The sequence below is a fragment of the Lepidochelys kempii genome, chromosome 2, assembly GCF_965140265.1.
Source record: "Lepidochelys kempii isolate rLepKem1 chromosome 2, rLepKem1.hap2, whole genome shotgun sequence".
Classification (NCBI taxonomy): domain Eukaryota; kingdom Metazoa; phylum Chordata; order Testudines; family Cheloniidae; genus Lepidochelys; species Lepidochelys kempii.
In genome coordinates this window covers 148,211,071-148,236,656 of record NC_133257.1, presented here as the reverse complement: position 1 = coordinate 148,236,656, position 25,586 = coordinate 148,211,071, and the positions used below count along the sequence as shown (strand labels likewise).

General features: G+C 46.9%; 1 non-coding gene across 1 annotated transcript; it reads right to left on the bottom strand.

Moving 5' to 3' along the window:
* Positions 1-22,618: 22,618 nt before the first annotated feature.
* LOC140907980 (U5 spliceosomal RNA) lies at positions 22,619-22,737 on the bottom strand. Its single transcript, XR_012157691.1, has one exon. It is a non-coding gene; the product is annotated as a U5 spliceosomal RNA (small nuclear RNA).
* Positions 22,738-25,586: the final 2,849 nt, after the last annotated feature.

Here is a 25,586-nt window from a genome sequence, read left to right as displayed (position 1 = left end):
ACTCAAATTGCATAGCTTAGATCAAATTTCCCCTGTAGTGTAGACAAGGCCTTAGACTCTGCAGGGAGCACCCTGACAGGGTTGCTTCCCATATAACCCTGGTTTGGGTTCTGGAGGAAAGGAAAGTCCTAGGTCCCCCACCACATTTCCTTAAGGGCTGTTGCCGAGATGCAAGTGGAAGCCTGAAGATTGCTGGCTTGGGGTCAGGAAACAGGCACCTCTTCCACCCTGACAGACAGGGAAGGGGCCAGAGGTCTGGAGCACCAACTACTAGGGTGACCAGCCCTGTGAGCACCTTATCACAAGTTCTGTGCTCATTGCGCTGTCTCAGTGTCAAGAGATGATGCTAGATTTGGGCGAGTTACGTTGCAGTCTGATGGGGTGGACTAGGCCCAAAGGCCCCCTGCTGGAGGCCTCAGGGCCCTCCCACACCCATCCTAGAAAAGGAGCAGTGGAGAGGTCCTCCAACCTGGCTAGAGTGGCTGCAGGGGAAGCAGACAATCAGAGAGGCTACAGGGAGTAGCCAATGAGGGCCTAGCAGGTTCATATAAAAGGAGCTGCAGGACCGGAGTGAGTTCAGTCTGCTTGTAGGGACCCTGGAAGCAAGAGGTGCTCCTGGCTGGCTGAAAGACCTGGATAAATCAGTCTGCTAGTAGGGACTGGGGGAGCAAGAGGTTCTCCTGCTGGCTGCAAGGCTAAGGCAGGTATTTGCTGGCAGGGACTGAGGAAGAGAGGGAATAGCTTCTGGCTGGCTGCTAGGAAACAATTAAGACGGGCTATGGGGAAGTGGCCCATGGAAAAGCAGTTAGTTAAAGGGATATGGCACATGGCTGCTACTTAGAGGGTCCCTGGGTTTGGACACAGAATAGTGGGTGTGCCTGGGTCCCCCCCCAAGCCATGGGGGAAGGTGCTGTGCCCTGAGAGAAGAGAATATAGACAGGCCCAGGGAAGGCACTGTACATGGAACTGTTATCCCTGGAAGGGGACTGAATGGAGACTGATGCAGCTGAAGAGCTGGGGTCAGAGGACTAAAGGGCAGGCAAAGACCTTCCAGGGAGGAAGCCCTGCAGGGTGCTACTCCACCCCAAAGCTGGAACCTTCACACGTAAACTGGCCAATTAGGGTACTGAGATAATCCTCAGGCCCTGTTGGTCAGATTGAGACTGGGGAGGGCTACAGAGACATTGCCAACAGAGGGGTACTACAGTGGGCCTTTTTGTCCTGTTAAAGGACATTAGCAAGGGCAGTCAGCTAGGCCCAGTTGAATTGTATACCTTGGAAGGGGGTTATTTATTTGTCACACATGGACAGAGTGTGACTTGGCCAGAGGACTGAGTCAATGAAGACCCACCTGACAAGGGCAGCAGCTGAGAGGAGGTACCATGAGCCGATAAATTGAGAAAACTGCAAGCATGCACACACTTGACCAGGGGGTGCTCATGAGAGGTGGGTGCCACCCCATTACAGAAGCTCTGTTCAGATAGAGTGTGAAACCCTCATCCATCTTGAATTGCTTTGTCAGTCATCCGAAGAAGAATGGACATGTGCAATCACTCAAAGAAGGAAAAACTGTTACTTACCTGTTGTCAAGGTTCCTTCCCCACTCTGAACTCTAGGGTACAGATGTGTCAAGATCAAAGACCCCCTAAGCTTATTCTTACCAGCTTACGTTAAAAAATTCCTCAAGGTACAAACTTTGCCTTGTCCTTGAACCCTTTGCTGCCACCACCAAGCATGTTAAACAAAGAACAAGGAAAGAGCCCACTTGGAGATGTCTTCTTCCCCCACCCAAATATCTCCCCAAGCCCTACACCCCCTTTCCTGGGGAAGGCTTGATAATTATCCTCACCAGTTGGTACAGATGAACACAGACCCAAACTCTTGGATCTTAAGAACAATGAAAAAGCAATCAGGATCTTAGAAGAATTTTATTTAAAGAAAAAGTAAAAGAATCACCTCTGTAAAATCAGGATAGTAAATGCCTTACAGGGTGAACAGAGTCAAAACATAGAGAATCCCTCTAGGCAAAACCTTAAGTTACAAAAAGACACAAAAACAGGAATATACATTCTATTCAGCACAACTTTCAGAACATTCAGAACAGATCAGGAATACTCTTCAGAACTCCTGTAAAAAGTTAGTAAATATTCTAGCTAGAAATGTGTTAGACTTTCTTTTGTTAAATGGCTGGTAAATAAGCCGTGCTGAATGGAATGTATATTCCTGGTTTGTGTCTTTTTTTTAACTTAAGGTTTTGCCTAGAGGGATTCTCTATGTTTTTGTGGAAGTATAACATTGTATAAGGGGACATGCTGGATACATTGTATATGAGAGGGCATGCCAAAACATGTTACAAAGTATCTGAGGGAGCTCACGTAGGGACAGTTAGCTTTTAAATGGAGAAGCAATTAAGATAGAGCCAGCACGTCTAAGAAGCAGGCATCAGAATGGAAGGTGTGAAGGGCAATTAGTTAAGTTAACTGGAAGCTATTAAAGGAGATTGTTAAGGGTGGCAGGTAATTGAAGATATGTGACTGGTCTCAGGGATCTTTAAGGGTGGTGACTAAAATCTTTTTCTTCTTTTGTCTGTAACTTCTCTGTGACTTGTTCTCTAAAAAACTGTATAAATTAAGAGACACAAGCCCCACTCGGGGGGCTCACTTCTAAATGTATTAGCAGAGCAGCTTTGCTAATAAAACAGAGTGGTCTGATAAATTGTGAGTCTGAGTCAAACTTTGACATTTTCAATCTGATTACCCTGTAAGGCATTTACCATCCTGATTTTACAGAGGTGATTCTTTTACTTTTTCTTTAAATAAAATTCTTCTTTTAAGATCCTGATTGCTTTTTCATTGTTCTTAAGATCCAAGAGTTTGGGTCTGTGTTCATCAGGATAATTATCAAGCCTTCCCCAGGAAAGGGGGTGTAGGGCTTGGGGGAATATTTGGCGGGGGGGAAAGATATCTCCAAGTGGGCTTTTTCCCTGTTCTTTGTTTAACATGCTTGGTGGTGGCAGCATAGGGTTCAAGGACAAGGCAAAGTTTGTACCTTGAGGAAGTTTTTAACTTAAGCTGGTAAGAATAAGCTTAGGGGGTCTTTCATGCAGGTCCCCACATCTGTACCCTAGAGTTCAGAGTGGGGAAGGAACCTTGACATGGTGGCAGAGCTGTGGGATCATTTTAAGATTTTTTTTTTAGATAATTTTGAAGCAGAAGCACAGTAGGATTTTAAAAAGACATTTTTTTTCCTTTGGGCTGCTTGGAAACAGGTTTTAAACTGAAAGAAGTTAGAGTTTTTTGTCTCTGCCTGGGGGCCAGAGCAGAGACAAAAGGGATTTGTCTTTTTTGAGCTGGGGTTTTCTCTACCTCAAGGCTGGGTAGTTAACCTCCTGTAGGGAAATTCACAAGTTTTTAACAGACCTGAAGAGGTTTGTTTGGTTTTTTTTAGCTAAGAGCAAGTAGAGGGTTTTTCTGTCTATTGGCCTGGAGACAACGGATTTTTCTGTAGGCTGAGAATAACTATCAGAGAACATGGGTATCACACTACAGCACACAAAATTTTACAAGCCAGTTGGTTTTTTTTAACTCTTGGGTGTAAAGTTAGTTAAAAACAGAGAGGCTAAGATGACAGAATCCAAGGCAGAAAAAGCCAAAGAGGCTGCCCACAGGAAAGAAATGGAGGCAAAGGAAAAAGAGTGGAAGCATGCACTGGAGATGGAGAAAGCAAAGGTTCAGCAGAATATACCGGATCACCCGAACAATCCTTACCCAACAATCCACAAATGGGAGTGACTATGGCCACAGTATGATGAATCCAGTGATATTGCTGAATATTTTCTCACCTTTGAGAGACTGTGCACAATCCATAAAATTCCTGGAGCTCATAAGATGGTCGCAAATTTGATTGGAAGAGCTCTGGACACATTCAATAAGATGCCTATTGATGAGGCTTCTAACTATAATAAATTCAAGGATTTGGTTTTAAAGCAATTTCAAGTTACACCTGAAACTTACAAAGTAAAATTTAGACCCTTAAGAGAGGACCTGGACTAAGTAATGTGGCTTATCTAAACCAGATAAAGGATCTGTTCGATAAATGGGTCAAAGTAAGGGGTCTAACTAGCTTTGAAGGAATGTGTGATTTGATAGCTCAGGAGCAATTCCTGAATATGTCCAAAGAGGAAATAACACAGTGTTTATGGGATAAGGAAATGGACTCAGCAGAAAGTCTTGCTTCCTTTGCTGCTCAGTACGAGCAGTCCCAGACCGCCAGAGAGGCGGGGCAAACTGGAACAAAACAGTTGGAGGGAGGAGAGAGAAAGAACCCTGGTCACAGTTGGAGGGAATACCAGAAGGGACAATCTCAGACCACACCCTACTACCAGGGGCAGCCCAAGGCCCCAACTACACACCAACGAACACTCTAGACACCTTATTGTCCTGCCACACAATTCTCCAGCAACCCACCTCGCCCCAGTGACCCGTCAGCTGGATGAAGTTTTAAATGTAACAAGCCGGGGCATAAAAAGGCCAACTGCCCCAAGAACCCCAACAGATTACAGTTCATTGCACCGGAATCACACCACAGGTCCTCAGGCCCAGATGCCTCCCAGATATCCTCAGAACGGAAGGAAACTGTGAGTGTGGGCGGGAAGAAGGTCACCGCGTAGAGGGACACTGGAGCGCAAGTGTCAGCTATCCATGCTTCCTTAGTGGACCCCAATTTAATTGACCCAGAGATCCAAGTAACAATTCAACCCTTCAAGTCTAACTCTTTCAATTTGCCTGCAGCCAAGTTGCCTGTCCAGTACAAGGGCTGGTCAGGAACGTGGACTTTTGCAGTCTAAGATGATTATCCCATCCCCATGCTGTTCGAGAAAGACTTGGCCAATCATGTGAAGCGAGCCAAGAGGGTGGGAATGGTCACCCACAGCCAGGCTAAGCAAGCTGTCATGCCTTGCTCTGTTCCGGAAACTTTTACCAGGACCTGGTCAGAGATAATGGAACTGGACCCCATGCCATCGTCTGCAACAGCAGTAGTGGATCCAGTCACAGAGACCCAGACAGAGCCGGTCTCAGAACCAGAACCAGTGGAAAAACCAGCACAAGAACCATTGCAAGAACTGAATCCAGTACTTGCAACCCCAACACCAGTGGGCCCCACAGAACCTGCACTGGCAGCAGCCGATAACCCTACACAAGAGGCTCAGCCGGAGCCTGAACCCCAACGTAGTGCACCAGCGGAAAGCGGTTCCCAGTCAACAGAAACAGCCCCATCCCCTACATAGTTTCCAGAGGGACCAAGCCCAAATCCACAATCCAATGAGGAACTGATGTCTCCAGCCTCAAGGAAAAAGTTCCAGACCGAACACAGAAGCAAATGAAAGCCTCCAAAGAGCTTGGACGACGGCACGGACCAACCCACCACCTCTCAGCTCTTCTAATCGATCCAGGTTTGTTGTAGAAAGAGGACTTTTATACAAGGAAACTCTTTCTGGTGGACACCAGGAAGACTGGCATCCACAGAGACAGTTGGTAGTTCCAACTAAGTACCGGGTCAAGCTCTTGAGCTTAGCTCACTATCATCCTAGTGGCCATGCTGGAGTGAACAGGACCAAAGACCGTTTGGGGAGGTCATTCCACTGGGAGGGAATAGGCAAGGATGTTTCTACCTATGTCCAGTCTTGTGAGGTATGCCAAAGAGTGAGAAAACCACAAGATCGGGTCAAAGCCCCTCTCCAACCACTCCCCAGGTTCCATTTCAGCGAGTATTCAGTGGATATTATGGGTTCTTTTCCGAAAAAGACACCCAGAGGAAAGTAGTACATACGGACTTTCATGGATTTTGCCACCCGATGGCCGGAAGCAGTAGCTCTAAGCAACATCAGGGCTAAAAGTGTGTGCCAGGCACTAACAGACATTTTTGCCAGGGTAGGTTGGCCCTCCAGCATCCTCAGAGATGCAGGAACTAATTTCCTGGCAGGAACTATGGAAAGCCTTTGGGAAGCTCCTGGGGTGAATCACTTGGTTGCTATCCCTTACCGTCATCAAACAAATGGCCTGGTGGAGAAATTTAATGGAACTTTGGGGGCCATGATATGTAAATTCATAAATGAGCACTCCAATGATTGGGACCTAGTGTTGCAGCAGTTTTGCTGTTTGCCTACAGAGCTGTACCACATCCCAGTTTAGGGTTTTCCCCATTTGAAATTGTATATGGCCGGGAGGTTAAGGGGCCATTACAGTTGGTGAAGCAGCAACGGGAGGGATTTAGACCTTCTCCAGGAACTAACATTCTGGACTTTGTAACCAACCTACAAAACACCCTCTGAACCTCTTTAGCCCTTGCTAAAGAAAACTTACAGGATGCTCAAAAAGAGCAAAAAGCCTGGTATGATAAACATGCCAGAGAGCGTTCCTTCAAAATAGGGGACGAGGTCATCATCTTAAAGGCACTCCAGGCCCATAAAATGGAAGCATCGTGGGAAGGGCCATTCAAGGTCCAAGAGCGCATGGGAGCTGTTAATTATCTCATAGCATTCCCCACCTCCAACTGAAAGCCTAAGGTGTACCATATTAATTCTCTAAAGCCCTTTTATTCCAGAGAATTAAAGGTTTGTCAGTTTACAGCCCAGGGAGGAGATGATGCTGAGTGGCCTAAAGGTGAGCGGCGGCAAACCAGCTGAGCAGCGGGGGACAGCAGAGCAACACACAGCAGGAGTTTGCCTGGGATTGGTGAGTATCCGAGTGCGTGTTTGCTGAGTAAGTATCCGAGCATGTGTTTGCTGGGAGGGCAGTGTGAGAGCCTGAGCGAGTGTCTGATTGGCTGGTAGCCTGCAGGGGGCGGGCAGTGGGGCTGTCTGTTTGTTTGTTTCAGGGGAGCCTGGCTGTTTAAAAATAGCCAGAGCTTCGCAAACCAGCTGAGCGGTGGCAAACCAGCTGAGCAGCGGGGGACAGCAGAGCAGCACACAGCAGGAGTTTGCCTAGGAGTTCGCCTGGAGTGAGCCCAGTGAGACTTACATCTTGCCAACTTCTCTGAGGAAGCTCATAGTAAGAAGGTGGTATGGAAGGGAGGGGTTCAGCTATTGTGACCTGCACTGGATGTGCCATGTTTGTCTTTCTTCCACAGGACAGAAGCGACTTTGTGTGTACAAAGTGCAAGCTGGTCTCCATACTGGAAGAGAAGATTGAAGGTCTGGAGCAACAGATAACGACCCTGTGTTGCATACGAGAAACGGAGGATTTTCTGGACAAAAGTCAGGATATGCTTCTACAGGCACAAAGCTCTAAAGATATACAGCAGGTTGCACAGCGGAGCCAAGAGGCCAGTGAAGAAGCTTGGCAACATGTGACCTCCAGAAGAAGAAGGGGGAATGTCCGGGTTCCAGCAACACGGACACAGGTAACTAACCGCTTTCATGTTCTCTCCACAGGTACCATTGAGGAGAGTAGACCAGATGATATGTCTGGGGGGAGAAAGCAGAAGGAGACTCCGCTGGTTGGAAGGCATGAGATGCGCTGTCCTGAGATGGGGGGGTTCCACGACCACCACTCCCAAGAGAAGGAGGCGGGTGGTGGTGGTCGGGGACTCTCTACTCCGGGGGACTGAGTCATCTATCTGCCGCCCTGACCGGGAAAACCAAGAAGTCTGCTGCTTGCCGGGGGCTAAGATTCGTGATGTGACGGAGACACTGCCAAGACTCATCAAGCCCTCGGATCGCTACCCCTTTCTGCTTCTCCACGTGGGCACCAATGATACTGCCAAGAATGACCTTGAGCGGATCACTGCGGACTACGTGGCTCTGGGAAGAAGGATAAAGGAGTTTGAGGCGCAGGTGGTGTTCTCGTCCATCCTCCCCGTGGAAGGAAAAGGCCTGGGTAGGGACCGTCGAATAGTGGAAGTCAACGAATGGCTACGCAGGTGGTGTCAGAGAGAAGGCTTTGGATTCTTTGACCATGGGATGGTGCTCCATGAAGGAGGAGTGCTGGGCAGAGACGGGCTCCACCTTACGAAGAGAGGGAAGAGCATCTTTGCGAGCAGGCTGGCTAACCTAGTGAGGAGGTGTCAAGGTTCCTCCCCCACTCTGAACTCTAGGGTACAGATGTGGGGACCTGCATGAAAAACCTCCTAAGCTTATCTTTACCAGCTTAGGTCAAAACTTCCCCAAGGTACAAAATATTCCACCCGTTGTCCTTGGACTGGCCGCTACCACCACCAAACTAATACTGGTTACTGGGGAAGAGCTGTTTGGATGCGTCCTTCCCCCCAAAATACTTCCCAAAACCTTGCACCCCACTTCCTGGACAAGGTTTGGTAAAAAGCCTCACCAATTTGCATAGGTGACCACAGACCCAAACCCTTGGATCTGAGAACAATGAAAAAGCATTCAGTTTTTTACAAGAAGACTTTTAATAAAAAATAGAAGTAAATAGAAATAAAGAAATCCCCCCTGTAAAATCAGGATAGTAGATATCTTACAGGGTAATTAGATTCAAAAACATAGAGAACCCCTCTAGGCAAAACCTTAAGTTACAAAAAAGATACACAGACAGAAATAGTTATTCTATTCAGCACAATTCTTTTCTCAGCCATTTAAAGAAATCATAATCTAACACATACCTAGCTAGATTACTTACTAAAAGTTCTAAGGCTCCATTCCTGGTCTATCCCTGGCAGAAACCAGCATATAGACAGACTCAGACCCTTTGTTTCTCTCCCTCCTCCCAGCTTTTGAAAGTATCTTGTCTCCTCATTGGTCATTTTGGTCAGGTGCCAGCGAGGTTACCTTTAGCTTCTTAACCCTTTACAGGTGAGAGGAGCTTTCCCCTGGCCAGGAGGGATTTCAAAGGGGTTTACCCTTCCCTTTATATTTATGACAGGAGGGCTTTAAACTAGGTTCACCGGGGGAAGGAGACCAAAGCCCTGAGGTAAGTGGGAAAGCGGGATACCGGGAGGAAGCACAGGCAGGAATGTCTGTGAGGGGAGGGCTCCTGCCTCATACTGAGAATGAGGGGCAATCAACAGGTTATCTCAAGTGCTTATATACGAATGCACAAAGCCTTGGAAACAAGCAGGGAGAACTGGAGGTCCTGGTGATGTCAAGGAATTATGACATGATTGGAATAACAGAGACTTGGTGGGATAACTCACATGACTGGAGTACTGTCATGGATGGTTATAAACTGTTCAGGAAGGACAGGCAGGGCAGAAAAGGTGGAGGAGTAGCACTGTATGTAAGGGAGCAGTATGACTGCTCAGAGCTCCGCTACGAAACTGCAGAAAAACCTGAGTGTCTCTGGATTAAGTTTAGAAGTGTGAGCAACAGGAGTGATGTAGTGGTGGGAGTCTGCTATAGACCACCGGACCAGAGGGATGAGGTGGATGAGGCTTTCTTCCGGCAGCTAACGGAAGCTACTAGATCGAATGCCCTGGTTCTCATGGGTGACTTTAATTTTCATAGAATCATAGAATATCAAGGTTGGAAGGGACCTCAGGAGGTCATCTAGTCCAACCCCCTGCTCAAAGCAGGACCAATCCCCAATTTTTGCCCCAGATCCCTAAATGGCCCCCTCAAGGATTGAACTCACAACCCTGGGTTTAGCAGGCCAATGCTCAAACCACTGAGCTATCCCTCCCCCCCAATTTTCTTGATATCTGCTGGGAGAGCAGTACAGCGGTGCATAGACAATCCAGGAAGTTTTTGGAAAGCGTAGGGGACAATTTCCTGGTGCAAGTGCTAGAGGAGCCAACTGGGGGGGAGCTTTTCTTGACCTGCTGCTCACAAACCGGGAAGAATTAGTAGGGGAAGCAAAAGTGGATGGGAATCTGGGAGACAGTGACCATGAGTTAGTTGAGTTCAGGATCCTGACACAGGGAAGAAAGGTAAGCAGCAGGATACAGACCCTGGACTTCAGGAAAGCAGACTTTGACTCCCTCAGGGAACGGATGGGTAGGATCCCCTGGGGGACTAACATGAAGAGGAAAGGAGTCCAGGAGAGCTGGCTGTATTTCAAGGAATCCCTGTTGAGGTTACAGGGACAAACCATCCCGATGTGTCGAAAGAATAGTAAGTATGGCAGGCGACCAGCTTGGCTTAACGGTGAAATCCTAGCAGATCTTAAGCATAAAAAAGAAGCTTACAAGAAGTGGAAGGTTGGACATATGACCAGGGAAGAGTATAAAAATATTGCTCGGGCATGTAGGAATGAAATTAGGAGGGCCAAATCGCACCTGGAGCTGCAGCTAGCGAGAGATGTTAAGAGTAACAAGAAGGGTTTCTTCAGGTATGTTGGCAACAAGAAGAAAGCCAAGGAAAGTGTGGGCCCCATAATGAATAGGGGAGACAACCTAGTGATGGAGGATGTGGAAAAAGCTAATGTACTCAATGCTTTTTTTGCCTCTGTCTTCACGAACAAGGTCAGCTCCCAGACTGCTGTGCTGGGCATCACAACATGGGGAATAGATGGCCAGCCCTCTGTGGAGAAAGAGGTGGTTAGGGACTATTTAGAAAAACTGGACATGCACAAGTCCATGGGGCCGGATGAGTTGCATCCGAGAGTGCTAAAGGAACTGGCGGCTGTGATTGCAGAGCCATTGGCCATTATCTTTGAAAACTCGTGGCGAACGGGGGAAGTCCCGGATGACTGGAAAAAGGCTAATGTAGTGCCAATCTTTAAAAAAGGGAAGGAGGAGGATCCTGGGAACTACAGGCCAGTCAGCCTCACCTCAGTCCCTGGAAAAATCATGGAGCAGGTCCTCAAAGAATCAATCCTGAAGCACTTGCATGAGAGGAAAGTGATCAGGAACAGCCAGCATGGATTCACCAAGGGAAGGTCATGCCTGACTAATCTAATCACCTTTTATGATGAGATTACTGGTTCTGTGAATGAAGGGAAAGCAATGGATGTATTGTATCTTGACTTTAGCAAAGCTTTTGACATGGTCTCCCACAGTATTCTTGTCAGCAAGTTAAGGAAGTATGGGCTGGATGAATGCACTATAAGGTGGGTAGAAAGTTGGCTAGATTGTCGGACTCAACGGGTAGTGATCAATGGCTCCATGTCTAGTTGGCAGCTGGCATCAAGTGGAGTGCCCCAGGGGTCGGTCCTGGGGCCGGTTTTGTTCAATATCTTCATAAATGATCTGGAGGATGGTGTGGATTGCACTCTCAGCAAATTTGCGGATGATACTAAACTGGGAGGAGTGGTAGATACGCTGGAGGGCAGGGACAGGATACAGAGGGACCTAGACAAATTGGAGGATTGGGCCAAAAGAAATCTGATGAGGTTCAATAAGGATAAGTGCAGGGTCCTGTACTTAGGACAGAAGAACCCAATGCACCGCTACAGACTAGGGACCGAATGGCTAGGCAGCAGTTCTGCGGAAAAGGACCTAGGGGTGACAGTGGACGAGAAGCTGGATATGAGCCAGCAGTGTGCCCTTGTTGCCAAGAAGGCCAATGGCATTTTGGGATGTATAAGTAGGGGCATAGCGAGCAGATCGAGGGACGTGATCGTTCCCCTCTATTCGACATTGGTGAGGCCTCATCTGGAGTACTGTGTCCAGTTTTGGGCCCCACACTACAAGAAGGATGCGGATAAATTGGAGAGAGTCCTGCGAAGGGCAACAAAAATGATTAGGGGTCTGGAACACATGACTCATGAGGAGAGGCTGAGGAAACTGGGATTGTTTAGTCTGCAGAAGAGAAGAATGAGGGGAGATTTGATAGCTACTTTCAACTACCTGAGAGGTAGTTCCAGAGAGGATGGTTCTAGACTATTCTCAGTAGTGGAAGAGGACAGGACAAGGAGTAATGGTCTCAAGTTGCAGTGGGGGAGGTTTAGGTTGGATATTAGGAAAAACTTTTTCATTAGGAGGGTGGTGAAACACTAGAATGCGTTGCCTAGGGAGGTGGTGGAATCTCCTTCCTTAGAAGTTTTTAAGGTCAGGCTTGACAAAGCCCTGGCTGGGATGATTTAATTGGGGATGGGTCCTGCTTTTGAGCAGGGGGTTGGACTAGATGACCTCCTGAGGTCCCTTCCAACCCTGATATTCTATGATTCTACGATTCTATGGTGTCTACTACGAAGGGAAAAGTGATGGTGGCATGGAAGAGGTGAACCTCTCCCCGACCCTTGGGCATATGCAGCGACAGCACATCCAGGAGCTGTGCACTAGCTATGCGCCGACGTTCTCAGCCACCCCAAGACTGACTGAATGGGCATACGACTCTATTGACACAGGTAATGCTCACCCAATTAAAGTCCAAACTTACCAGGTGTCTCCCTCAGGCTAAAACTGCTATAGAATGGGAGATCCAGGATATGCTACAGATGGGGGTAATCCGTCCCTGTGGCAATGCATGGGCATCTCCAGTGGTTCTAGTTCCCAAACCCGATGGGGAGATACATTTTTGCATGGACTACCGTAAGCTAAATGCTGTAACTCGCCCAGACAACTATCCAATGCCACACACAGAAGAACTACTGGAGAAACTGGGATGGGCCCAGTTCATCTCTACCTTGGACTTAACCAAGGGGTACTGGCAGGTACCGCTAGATGAATCTGCCAAGGGAAGGTCAGCCTTCACCACAGATATCGGGATGTATGAATTTAATGTACTCCCTTTCGGGCTGCAGAATGCACCCACCATCTTCCAAAGACTTGTAGATGGTCTCCTAGCAGGATTGGGAGACTATGCAGTCGCCTACCTTGACGATGTGGCCATATTTTCGGATTCCTGGGCGGAACACCTGGAACATCTACAAAAAGTCTTCGAGAGCATAAGGGAGGCAGGACTAACTGTTAAGGCTAAGAAGTGTCAAATAGGCCTAAACAGAGTGACTTACCTTGGACACCAGGTGGGTCAAGGAACTATCAACCCCCTACAGGCCAAAGTGGATGCTATCCAAAAGTGGCCTGTCCCAAAGTCAAAGAAACAGGTCTAAACCCTCTTAGGCCTTTAACCAGCTTAAAGCAACACTCATGTCTGACCCTGTGTTAAGGGCCCCAGACTTTGACAAACCGTTCCTAGCAACCACAGATGTGTCTGAGTGTGGTGTGGGAGCAGTTTTAATGAAGGAAGGACCGGATCAAGAATTCCATCCTGCAGTGTTTCTCAGCAAGAAGCTGTCTGAGAGGGAAAGCAACTGGTCAGTCAGTGAAAAAGAATGTTACATCATTGTCTACGCTCTGGAAAAGCTACGCCCATACGTTTGGGGACAGCGTTTCCACCTGCAAACCAACCATGCTGCGCTACAGTGGCTTCATACTGCCACAGGAAATAACAAAAAACTTATTCGGTGGAGTTTAGCTCTCCAAGATTTTGATTTTGACATACAACACATGTCAGGAACTTTTAACAAAGTGGCTGATGCACTCTCCCATGAAAGTTTCCCAGAATCAACTGGTTAAAATTGTCCTTGAGATGTGGAAAATATTGTTAGTCTTTATATACTTGGTAGTATATTTAGAGGTGCATGTGTCTTATTAACTCTGTTTTCTCTTAGCGGTCCAGGAAGAGATCCCAGCCAGTGTTCCACCCTATCTGTGATTTGTGGGGTGTCATAAATATAAAGGGAAAGGTAACCACCTTTCTGTATACAGAACTATAAAATCCCTCCTGGCCAGAGGCAAAACCCTTTCACCTGTAAGGGTTAAGAAGCTAAGATAACCTCGCTGGCACCTGACCAAAATGACCAATAAGGAGACAAGATACTTTCAAAGCTGGAGGGGGGGGACGGACAATGGGTCTGTCTGTCTGTGTGATGCTTTTGCCGGGAACAGATCAGGAATGCTCTTCAGAACTCCTGTAAAAAGTTAGTAAATAATCTAGCTAGAAATGCATTAGATTTTCTTTTGTTAAATGGCTGGTAAATAAGCTGTGCTGAATGGAATGTATATTCCTGGTTTTGTGTTTTTTTGTAACTTAAGGTTTTGCCTAAAGGGATTCTCTATGTTTTCAGTCTGATTACCCTGTAAGTCATTTACCATCCTGATTTTACAGAGGTGATTCTTTTACTTTTTCTTTAAATAAAATTCTTCTTTTAAGATCCTGATTGCTTTTTCATTGTTCTTAAGATCCAAGGGTTTGGGTCTGTGTTTACCTATGCAAATTGGTGAGGATTTTTATCAAGCCTTCCCCAGGAAAGAAGGGTGTAGGGCTTGGGGGGATATTTGGGGGGGAAGACATCTGCAAGTGGGCTCTTTCCCTGTTCTTTGTTTAACACGCTTGGGGGTGGCAGCATAGGGTTCAAGGACAAGGCAAAGTTTGTACCTTGATAAGTTTTTAACCTAAGCTGGTAAGAATAAGTTTAGGGGGTCTTTCATCTGTACCCTAGAGTTCAGAGTGGGGAAGGAACCTTGACACCTGTTCTGTAACTATTGTTCTTTGAGATGCGTTGCTCATGTCCATTCCACAACTCACCCTCCTTCCCCTCTACATAGGAGTCTAATTTACTGGATTCTGGTGAGAAGGAACTGAGGGAGAGTTAGGGTAGCTCTGCCCTATTATTCCAGGCACAGGTTGTGATCTTTCATAGAGTTCAGCCACTAGAGTGGCACATGGTCAGTAACTAGGTGGAAGGACTACCCCCATAAATAATATTGCAGTGCATCAACAGCCCATTTCATTGCAGGGCCTCCTTCTCAATGACTAGTATGGCACCTCCCCTGGGAAAAAAACTTTTTATTGAGAAAGAAGATGGGATGTTCTCTTCTTCCAAATTCTTGAGACAACACTGCTCCAAGCACAATGTTGGATACACTGGTTTGTACAATAAATGGCTTTGTGAATTCTGGGTGGAACAGCACCAGTTCCTGGCTCAACTGGTCTTTCAGTGTTCTGAATGGCTTGTTGCAGTTTTTCATCCAATGGATTTTTGGGTTGTAGAATCCTTTAAAGGGGCACCAATGGTAGTGACGTTTGGAATGAATCACCCATAGTACCCCCCTAATCCCACGAAATGGCAAACTTGTTGTTTGATGGAAGGGACAGGGCAGTCCACTAAAGTTTGGACTTTGTCCACCAGGGGTTGTGACTGTCCCCCTCCCATTGTATACTTTAGGTAGGTGACTTCCTGGGTGGCCAGGCAGCACTTGGTTGGTCTGGCCATCAACCCTGTCTCCGTAGGAGCCTGTAGGATTGCAGTAATGTGCCTTATATGGCCATCCCACTCATCGTTATATATGATGATATCATTGTAGACAGTTGCGTATGACCCATAGAGCTACAACACTCTATTAATTGACTGCTGGCAGTTGGCAGAAGCTCCATGGAGCCCTGGTTTTCAAACTGGTATAACCTGAATGGAGTGGAGAAGACAGTCTTCTGTTTAGATTTGGGCATCAAGGACACTCCTTTGTTGAGAGTGGCCACCCCCAGTCTTTCTAGTAGTTCGTTGGCCTTGGCATGCATTAAATTACAAAATTGCATTCACCTTGTCGAAACTGATGCAGAACCAGCTTGATCCATCCTGTTTGAACATGAGCATAATTGGGCTTCTTCACTTGCCGTGCAACTCTTCTACCTCCCCTACATCTAACATGGACTAGAGCACCTGGTTCACTGTCTCCCACATCTTATTTGGAAGAGGATGCGGGCTCTTGCACACCTCCATCTGGGTGCAGTGTCAATATGCTGGAACACCAGATGTATTTGCCCAGGCATTGCCAAGAATACCTCTGGGAATGAGGCAACCAGCTAACAAATTTTCTGATCTCACTCAGGCCACAGATGTTTCCCTACAAGTGCAAGGTTATGATTTTGCAGCACAGAAGTCTGAGGGCTGAGTTTGGGGCTGGGGGGTAGTGGAGTGATAAGGAGACCCTCCTGGCCCTTCCACGCATTCAGTAAGTTGATGTGATATACTTTGGTCTGTGTCAGGATCAGGATGTGGGCGGTCTGATCTAGTGGTCAAACAAGGAGTCAAGCCAAGTCTGATACCAGGAGGTCAGAGGGCAAACTGAGAGTCGAGTGTTGGAAGGCAGGCAGGGTCAGGTTACCAGGAAACCAGAAGCAGGAGACAACCTTGAGAGCAGAGTCAGGCTACCAGAAAGTCAAGCCAGGGGAGTAGGAACAGAGCCCCAAGGCACTCAGCCCAGAGCAAGGTGGATCCCAATTGCATGGACAAATTCCTATTCCTGTACTAGGTTTATATAGAAGCTGTGGACCAAACAGGACTGCCCCAGCCTTCTGTCAATCAGGTTCCAGGACTGGAGTAGTCTCTAGGGGTTCCGCTTCTGCCTTAGCAACTGTTAGTGGGTAGCAGGTTGGAGCTTACCAGCTCTTATGAGACAACTTGTGGTCCTGGGTTTGAGACTCATAGTCCAATAGTCTGCTTCTCCTTTGCAGGTTGCCAGATCTTATAATCATCCTCCCCAACATGTCTCAATACCTCAAAATGACACTGTCATCAGGTGAATAGCTTGGATTCCGACACTGGCAGCAGAAGCAATGCTCAGTCTCCTTGCTGGAACTCATGCAGATGGGCCTCCTTACAATAAGCCTGCTCTTGGTTATGCAGGTTTTTCCCTTGCAAATCTCCCCAGGATCTTCAACTTCTTTCTGAGCGGGATAATGCATCACACCATGCTAGTTGCTCTGGAATCCTGTTCTTCTCTCATCTGAGGGAGACGGTCCAGAATTTGTAGGTTCTATTATCACAACAACGCTCTGTCAACAGGCAAAGGACCACCATAGTTTCTTTGCAAAGAATTTGATCATACTCAAGGCTTCTCACTTCCCAGGGGTTCAGAACTGTGTCAGACCATCTCAACATTCAGCAGAGATCATGAATGGTCTCTCAGAATGTACATAGTAAGGTATATTTTTCAGATCCAGAGAATGGAAGAAATAGACGTCTTGTCTACTTGACAAAAGGAAGCATGTTCCAAAGAAGATCACAGCCCAGGATGCATATCAGAGACCTTTCTACTGCACTGGAAGACCAAACTTCTATATGCTTTCTCCACCATTCTTCTGGTTTGAAGAAGTTCATGCAAACTCAGACAGGCTCACACCATGCTAATTCTGATAACACCAGCCTGGCCTCATCATCAGTGTTGGTTCTTGGACCTTTTAAATCTTTTCATTTGGGATCCCATATCTCTGCTTCAGGTTTTGAACATAGCATCACAGACCTATGACCAGATGACACATCCTGACCCTCATCCTACATCTGTTATGGATGCTCAGCGGCTATCTTCTCAGGAAGTGAAGTGTTCCCTAATGGTTCAAAGCATTCTTTTAAATAGCAGAAAGCCATCCACCAGATATATTTACTTTAATGAAATGGAGAAGATTATTCTGCATGGTTCTAGAAGAAAAGGACACCTCCTTCACAGATTTCCACACCGTTTATTCTGGATTACCTCTTCTTCTATGCTTTTGACTTGTCATATCAAGTGTGTGAACAGCTCTTGTTGTTAATCTCCAAGCATATTTGACAAGTGCACCTTGCAAGCTGACACCTACATTCTTCATGTTCTCCTTCAGTGTCTCAAACCACCTCTTTCTAGGTCTTCCTCATGGTCTTTTCCCCATGACTATTAGCTATTTTACTCTCCGGCCAATGTATCCCGTATCTTGTCATCTCACGTGATCCAGTCATCTCAGTCAATACTCCCTCAGCTTTTCCCAGATAAGGGCTACCTACATAATGGCTCATACCATTTCATTGCATAGCCTATCAGCTCTTGCCTTACCCATGGTCCACATGAGCATTTTCATTTTACCAGTATGAAGTACTTTTTCTTCATTGGCCATCATTCTGACCCACACATCATGGCTGGCTTAATTATGGTCTTATACACTTTGCTCTTCAGTTTACTTGACATTTTCTTACCATAGAGAATTCCTGTCAACCTCCTCCATTTATCCAAGCACTCTTTCTGCAGCTTCTACCATCCACATCATGACTCAGTATTGAACTGAGATATTTAAATTGTTGCAGAGACATTAACTCTACATGATCTAGTTTTACTCGCTTCTTGTTATTTCTCTCAATGAAGTATCACATGTGTTGTGTGTTTCTTGTTGGCTGATTAGTAAACCATTTTTCTCTAATGCAGACCTCCATAGTTCTAGGTCATTTTCCAGTATGTATTTATCTTCATGGCACACCATAATGTCATTGGTGAAAAGCATGTTCCATAAAGCCTCTCCCCTACTGATCCTTGATGTAGGCCTACCTTCACAGTGAATGCAGCTTCTCACTATAGTTGTACTACCCTTGTTCAGTCCTTGTTTTTTTTTTTTCCAACCTATCATGATTAGATTTTAAAGGGTTAGGCAGACTCTTCCCAGCTTTAAGAGATCCCACAACTTCATGGAATATAAATTTGGTTCTGCTGGCTCTGGTGGGCCCCACTCTTGAATCTGTGGCTATGTGCTCACTTTCTCATCTCTTGATAAAAGAAGCATTTCTGGTGGCGATTACTTCTGCCAAAAAAGTGGCAGAATTGCAGGCTTTAGTTCTAACCTCTCATATATGGTGTTTTATAAGAACAGTCTACTACATTCACATACTACATTTCTCACTACAGTGGTGACAGATTTTCACCTAAATCAGTCTATATGCTTATCAAACTTTTTCTGAAGCCTCACTCTGACAAAGATGAGGACAGATTCTATATGTGTGACATCCACCGGGCATTAGGTTTTTACCTGGACAGGACTAACCACTTGATAACATCCCATCAATTGTTCATCTCCTTCACTGACAGAATTAAAAGGCAGGCTGCCTCCTCACAGAGGATATCCCCCTAGATCTCTTCCTGTATTTTACTGTGCTATGATATCACTGAAGTTCCTCCACCAGGAAGAGTTTCAGCACATTCTACACATTCTAAGCTGTTTCTTGGGTCTGGTGCCCATCAATGACATTTGTAGGGTTGCAACTTGATCATTTGTCCATACCTTCTATGGTGGGGTATATACCCCATACTGAACTTGAAGGGGTTAAAAGTCAATACTGGGCAGGGCTACCTGGGCCCCTCTGGGCGTGCAGAGCATAGTCCAACTGGAGGAATAGGTTAAAAGGAAAGGCAAAGGGTAGTGGTCGGGCTGCAGGAAAGATTAATCCTTCTACAGACAGAAGATGAGACCACAGAGCAGGTAAGGCTCATAGGCAGTGCTTTCTCCAACCCCCATTCACTTTGAGAACCAGTAGGTCCTGTAGGGCTCTGTTCATTTGCATTCTTTTTCAAATGAGTGAGTGTTTGGACTATAGAGGCTATGCCCCAAACTGAAGGAGCACATAGGTAGGAAGTATCCCAGGGCAGCGGACTTAGACTGTCAGCACAGAGGACCCTGCCAGTGTTGCTTCCCACAGGACATGGGCTGGGAGAGGGAGGGCCTGGGTCCCCCTACCACTTCCCCTTAAGGGTTGTTTCCCAGATGCTGGTGAAGGCCAAAAGATTCCCAATTTATGGTCATGATTCAGGCATCTCTACTACCCTGACAGACAGCCAAGGGGCCAGAGGTCAGGTGTACTAATCACTAGGCTACCCAGCCCTCCAACCACCTAATCAAAAGTGGTAAAGAATGCGGGCATCTTAGAATCCCAGGTATGAAAGTAAGCCAGAGAACAAAGAGAGAGAGAAGGGGAAAAAAGATTTTGAGAAGTTGCTGATGTGAGTCCTGGAAAACCAGCAACAGCAGCTCCAGAACCAACCCCTGCAGCAGGTTGCTTCCCAGCATCAATGGCAGGCAGAGCATCAACAGCAGCAACAACAGTAGCTGATTAAAGAAATAGTATTGCAGCAGCAGAAGCAGCAGTCGTGGCTCATCCAGCAGATAATAATGCTCCTACAACCACCTGTAGCAGCAAGTCTCACCACATGAGTGGGAGGTTCCATCCTAAAGCCATCCATCCTGGTGAAGCTAAGAAGGGGTCCGCAGATGACCCCCATCACATTCAAGAGGGTCAACACGGAAGTTCAATGGTCATGGAAAGCTGGGCACTATTGGCCCCCTAATTGATAGGCCTGGCCCAGGTCATGTATTGAGACCTTGACAGGATGGCCAGCCAGGACTACATCCAAGTCAAGACAGCCATCCTAGATGCCTAGAACACCTCTCCTGAAACCTACCAGCAATGGTCCTGCCATAAGAAATTCTTGCTTGGTGCTTGGCCCTGGGCCATCACCTCAAGTCTGAAAGAACATTGCTGGAGATGGCTCCAGCCAGAGAGCTGCACAGGTGTTCAGGTGCCAGAGAAGGTCATCATGGGAGAACTTCATGCAGATCCTCCCCATGGGGGGGGCATGAATAAGTGATGAGGCACCAACCCAAAACTCTCGCAGAGGCTGTTGCCCTGATGGAGAACTATCTGATGTCCCTCGAGCCTGAAGCAAAAACACCAAAGGTTGGACCAGTGTACCCCTGGGGCCCATGCACTACCAATCTCTGAATCCACCTGGAGGGATCCTGAGGAACTGGGGCATCAAACCCCTGTAAGGGGAGTACATTCACACTGAGACTGGTCCAGAAGCCCACCCTCAGCCTCATAGGAGAGATCCAAGCCTAGTGGGGCAATGTTATCCCCTCAGGAGAATTAATGGATTAACATTCAACTACAAGGGCTTGCTTCAGCTGTGGGCAACATGGCCATTTCCAGCATGACTACCAGTTCATGGACTGTAATTACAAGCAAGCATCGACAGCAGACAGTCAGGCTCAGAAGAGAGGCCCAGGGAAAATGTTCATTCCCATACAGGTGGATGGAGTAACTGTACAAAGTCTGATAGACTCTGGCTGAAACAAGACCCTGGTCAGGGAACAACTGGTGGGGTGGGCAGGAAAGCACAGAGGTACAATATACCTCCAGTGTATCCACAGAGACATATGACCCTACTCAATGAGAGAGGTGAGGTTGACTGTGCAAAACCACTCCAAGATGGTGCAGGCCAGAGTGGCCAAAGATTTGGCCTATCCAGTCATCCTGGAGAGAAAATGGAGGTTGTTCTGAGACAGGGTGGCATATCCTTAATGGAGGCAAAGGCCAAAATACCCTGGAAGGCAGGAGATAGTTGTGGTGGCTAGGAAAGGACACCATGAGGATAGTGCTTGAGAGGAGGATGAAGTCCTGGGTGAAGGACCTCCTTACAAATGAATGACCATACACCAGGGCCTAATCAGAACAGTAAGGGTCTGACTCCACCCCTCAGTAACCAAACTGGGGGTCAGGTTTTAGAACAGCTCGCCTGGGGGAGGGATAGCTCAGTGATTTGAGCATTGTCCTGCTAAACCCAGGTTTGTGAGTTCAATCCTTGAGGGGGCCATTTAGGGACCTAGGGCAAAAATTGGGGATTGGTCTTGCTTTGAGCAGGTGGTTAGACTGAGATGACCTCCTGAGGTCCCTTCCAACCCTGATATTCTATGAACACAGTACTAGACTCTCAGTTATTGAAACAGTGGTCCCATTTTGAGCTGGTTGAGAAAAGGCATATCAGGCCATGAGGGATTCCAAGATTGGGGAGGATAGAATGCTGCTGCTAAGAGCCAAGAAAGTTCCAAAAGCAGGTGCTCCAGCTGGCCCAGGTAATACCACATGGGGGCCACCTGGGGAGAGAAATGACACTTGACAGAATGGCTATGCAGTTCTACTGGCTGGTGTCCATTCAGAGGTGTGAGACTTCTGTGTGTTATGCCCCGAGTGCCAATGGGCAGGGCTACTGCTATCATTCAAGGATTGTACTAAGATTATACACAATAAACAGGAGAAATGTGGGACCAGAAATCAATTAACCAAAATTAGTGTGTCGGAAATTAGGCGCAACTGACAAGCAAAATAATAAGAGGCTGTGCTATTCTGCCCATAACTCATAAGCACGACCATACTGGATGAGATGAATGGTCCATCTAGCCCAGTATCCTGTCTTCCAACAATGGCCAATGCCAGGTGCTTCAGAGGGAATGAACAGAACAGGCAATTAACAAGTCATCCATCTCCTCTCATCCACTCACAGCTTCTGGCAGTCAGAGGCTAGGGACACCCAGAGCATGGGCTTGAATCCCTGACCATCTTGGCTAATAGTCATTGATGGACCTATCCTCCATCAATTTATCTAATTCTTTTGGCCTTCACAACATCCCCTGGCAATGAGTTCCACAAGTTGACTGTGTGTTGGGTAAAGAAGTACTTCCTTTTATTTGTTTTAAACCTGCTGCCACCTATTAATTTCCTTGGGTGACCCCCGGTTCTTTTGTTATGTGAAGGAGTAAATAACACTTCTTTCACACCATTCATGATTTTATAGACCTCTATCATATCCCCCCCAGTCATCTCTTTTCCAAATTGAAAATTCCCAGTCTTTTTAACCTCTCCTCACTTCGAAGCTATTCAATACTTGTAATCATTTTTGTTGCCCTTCTCTGTACCTTTTCCAATTCTAATAGATCTTTTTTGAGACAGAGTGACCAGAACTGCACACAGTATCCAAGGTGTGGGCATACCATGGATTTATATAGTGGCATTGTGATATTTTCTGTCCTATTATCTATCCCTTTTCTAATGGTTCCTAACATTCTGTTTGCTTTTTTGACAAAAGTTGCACTTTAAGGCCCTCATAAAGAGATTGTGGGAGGCAAAGCTGGTGCGACAGGGTCAGGCCACATGGCTAGAGGAGAGTGGTGAAGCCTCAAAAAATTGGGTAGAAACTCAGAAATGTTCCTCTCTATGGAAATCTCTAGTAAAAGATGAAAGATTTATACGATTTGTGGTGGAAGGCAGGTATATTAGCCCCAGGATAAGCAGGTCCCTTTTCCCTTGGTAACTGATCAGAGGTTACTCTAGATTAATTGGGGCTTGCCAGAACCTGTTAAATGCCTCCTCTCCAGCCAGATAGGAGCATGTGATCGACATTTTGGGAGGAAAGCACGCAACTGGAAAGCTGAGCAGTGAAGACACTGACAAGCACCAGAAGGAAAACCCCACAGGTACAGAGGCGAAGGGCAGGGGAAACCCTACCCAACAGGGTGAACAGCCGGAGCGGAAAGACTGAAATGAGTGCCTGGCTTGTTGCCACCACACCCGGAGGGGCTACCAGAGACTAAGAGGCTCCCCTCCTGCTCCCCCAGCAGGGAGGCCAGAAGGCAAGGTATGGACAGCAAGCCCAGGGGCGTTGGGAAATTCGGAGGTAGAGAGGAAGTGGAAGCATGAAACTCACTGAGGCAGAGAAGGAGCTCTGTCACAATGGCTACAACACTGGCTGACTGAAAGAAGGGGAAGGAGAGAGCTTCACCATCATGGCTGCCACTCCCAGCATTTTCTGGGACCCTGGACCATCTTCATCCTAATCCTGAGAAATGCCCTGCCCAGAAAGGACCAGAGAGCGAAATACATATGACACTGCCACCTCCATTGGCTAAGGCTAAATCGTGAATAGCACCTGGGATGCAACTTTGTCACCCTCCTCCCAGGTGTGTGTTTTCCCTTCCTCAACTAATTTCTTCTCTTTCCTATCCCTTTCTTTTTTCCTGTGGCTTAGCCAGCTACATTGAGTATTTTCTTGCAACACTGTTGTAATCCTGTGACCAGAAAGGCAACTAAAAGCAATGCCCTAAACAGACTGATGCTGGTACAAGTTTTCCAGGTCTCAAAGTGGCTAATAAAACCATGTGCCATGCCTGTATTTCTCCAGCAGTGAGGTTGCAAGTGAAAGTCAACACCAGATACAGAAGCTGCTTTTGTCTTTGCTTTTCTTCTCTCTCTCCGTGTGTGTGTGTGTGTGTGTGTCTGTGTCTGTGTCTTCTAGGAAATGGAATCAGACTTTAACAGCAACAGCAGCTCCTGCCCATGTCAACTCACTTTTTCTCAAAAAGGACAATTAATTACCATCTAAGGGCATGGCTACACTTGCAGATGTAGAGCACTTTGAGTTAAACTCACCTTCAGAGAGCGCAGTAGGGAAAGTGCTGCAGTCTGTCCACACAGACAGCTGCAAGCGCACTGGCATTTGCGGCACTTGCAGCGGCATTGGGAGCGATGCATTATGGGCAGCTATCCCACAGAGCACCTCTTCCCATTCTGGTGCTATGGCTTGTGGGCAGGGGGTGCAAGGCATTCTGGGTCCTGTCCCAATGCCCCATGATGCATCGGTTAGCATCCCAGCAATCCCTGTGCTTCTGTACACATTTGGTGACATCTTTCAATGTTTTTTGTACTGCACGCTCTGTCTTCCCTTTCAGTCTGTGGGAATGGAGCCCAAACTGCTGAGGAGTATGCTGAAGAGTCTCGCCAGCACGGCACATTTGGCAGTCGACTTATTCCTTATGATCCAAAGCGACAGTAAGGGCTCTGACGATATCGACTCGAGTAACACATATGACACGAGTAACACATATGACACGAGTTTGCTTGTGGCACTCACTGACATGCTCACCACCATGGAATGCTGCTTTTGGGCTCGGGAAACAAGCACTGAGTGGTGGGATCACATAGTCATGAAAGTCTGGGATGATGAGCAGTGGCTGCAGAACTTTTGGATGAGAAGAGCCACTTCCATGGGACTGTGTGATGAGCTTGCCCCCACCCTTGGCACAAGGACATGAGATTGAGAGCTGCCCTGATGGTGGAGAAGCAGGTGGCTATTGCAATCTGGAAGCTGGTGTCATAAATATAAAGGGAAAGGTAAACACCTTTAAATCCCTCCTGGCCAGAGGAAAAACCCTTTCACCTGGAAAGGGTTAAGAAGCTAAGATAACCTCGCTGGCACCTGACCAAAATGACCAATGAGGAGACAAGATACTTTCAAAGCTGGAGGGGGGGGACACAAAGGGTTCTCTCTCTGTGTGCGTGATGTTTTTGCCGGGACCGGAGCAGGAATGCAGGTCAGAACTCCCGTAAAAAGTCAGTAAGCAATCTAGTTAGATATGCGTTAGATTCTGTTTTGTTTAAATGGCTGATAAAATAAGTGGAGCTGAATGGGATGCATATTCCTGTTTTTGTGTCTTTTTGTAACTTAAGGTTTTCACTAGAGGGATTCTCTATGTTTTCAATCTGATTACCCTGTAAAGCATTTATTATCCTGATTTTACAGAGGTGATTCTTTTACTTTTTCTTTAAATAAAATTCTTCTTTTAAGATCCTGATTGCTTTTTCATTGTTCTTAAGATCCAAGGGTTTGGGTCTGTGTTCACCTATGCAAATTGGTGAGGATTTTTATCAAGCCTTCCCCACGAAAGGGGGTGCAGTGCTTGGGGGGACATTTTGTGGGGGAGATGTTTCCAAGTGGGCACTTCCCCTGTTCTTTGTGTAACACGGTGGTGGTGGCAGCGTTTAACCTAAACTTGTAAAGAGTAAGCTTAGGGGGTCTTTCATGCAGGTCCCCACATCTGTACCCTAGAGTTCAGAGTGAGGAAGGAACCTTGACAGCTGGCAACTCCAGACAGTTACCAATCGGTCGCTAACCAGTTTGGAGTGGGGAAGTCGACAGTTGGAATCGGGTTGATGCAAGTTTGTAGGGCCATTAATTGCATCCTGCTCAGAAGAACCATGACTCTGGGTAACGTGCATGAGATTGTGGAGAGCTTTGCACAAATGGGTTTCCCTAACTGTGGCGTGGCAATAGATGACATGCATATT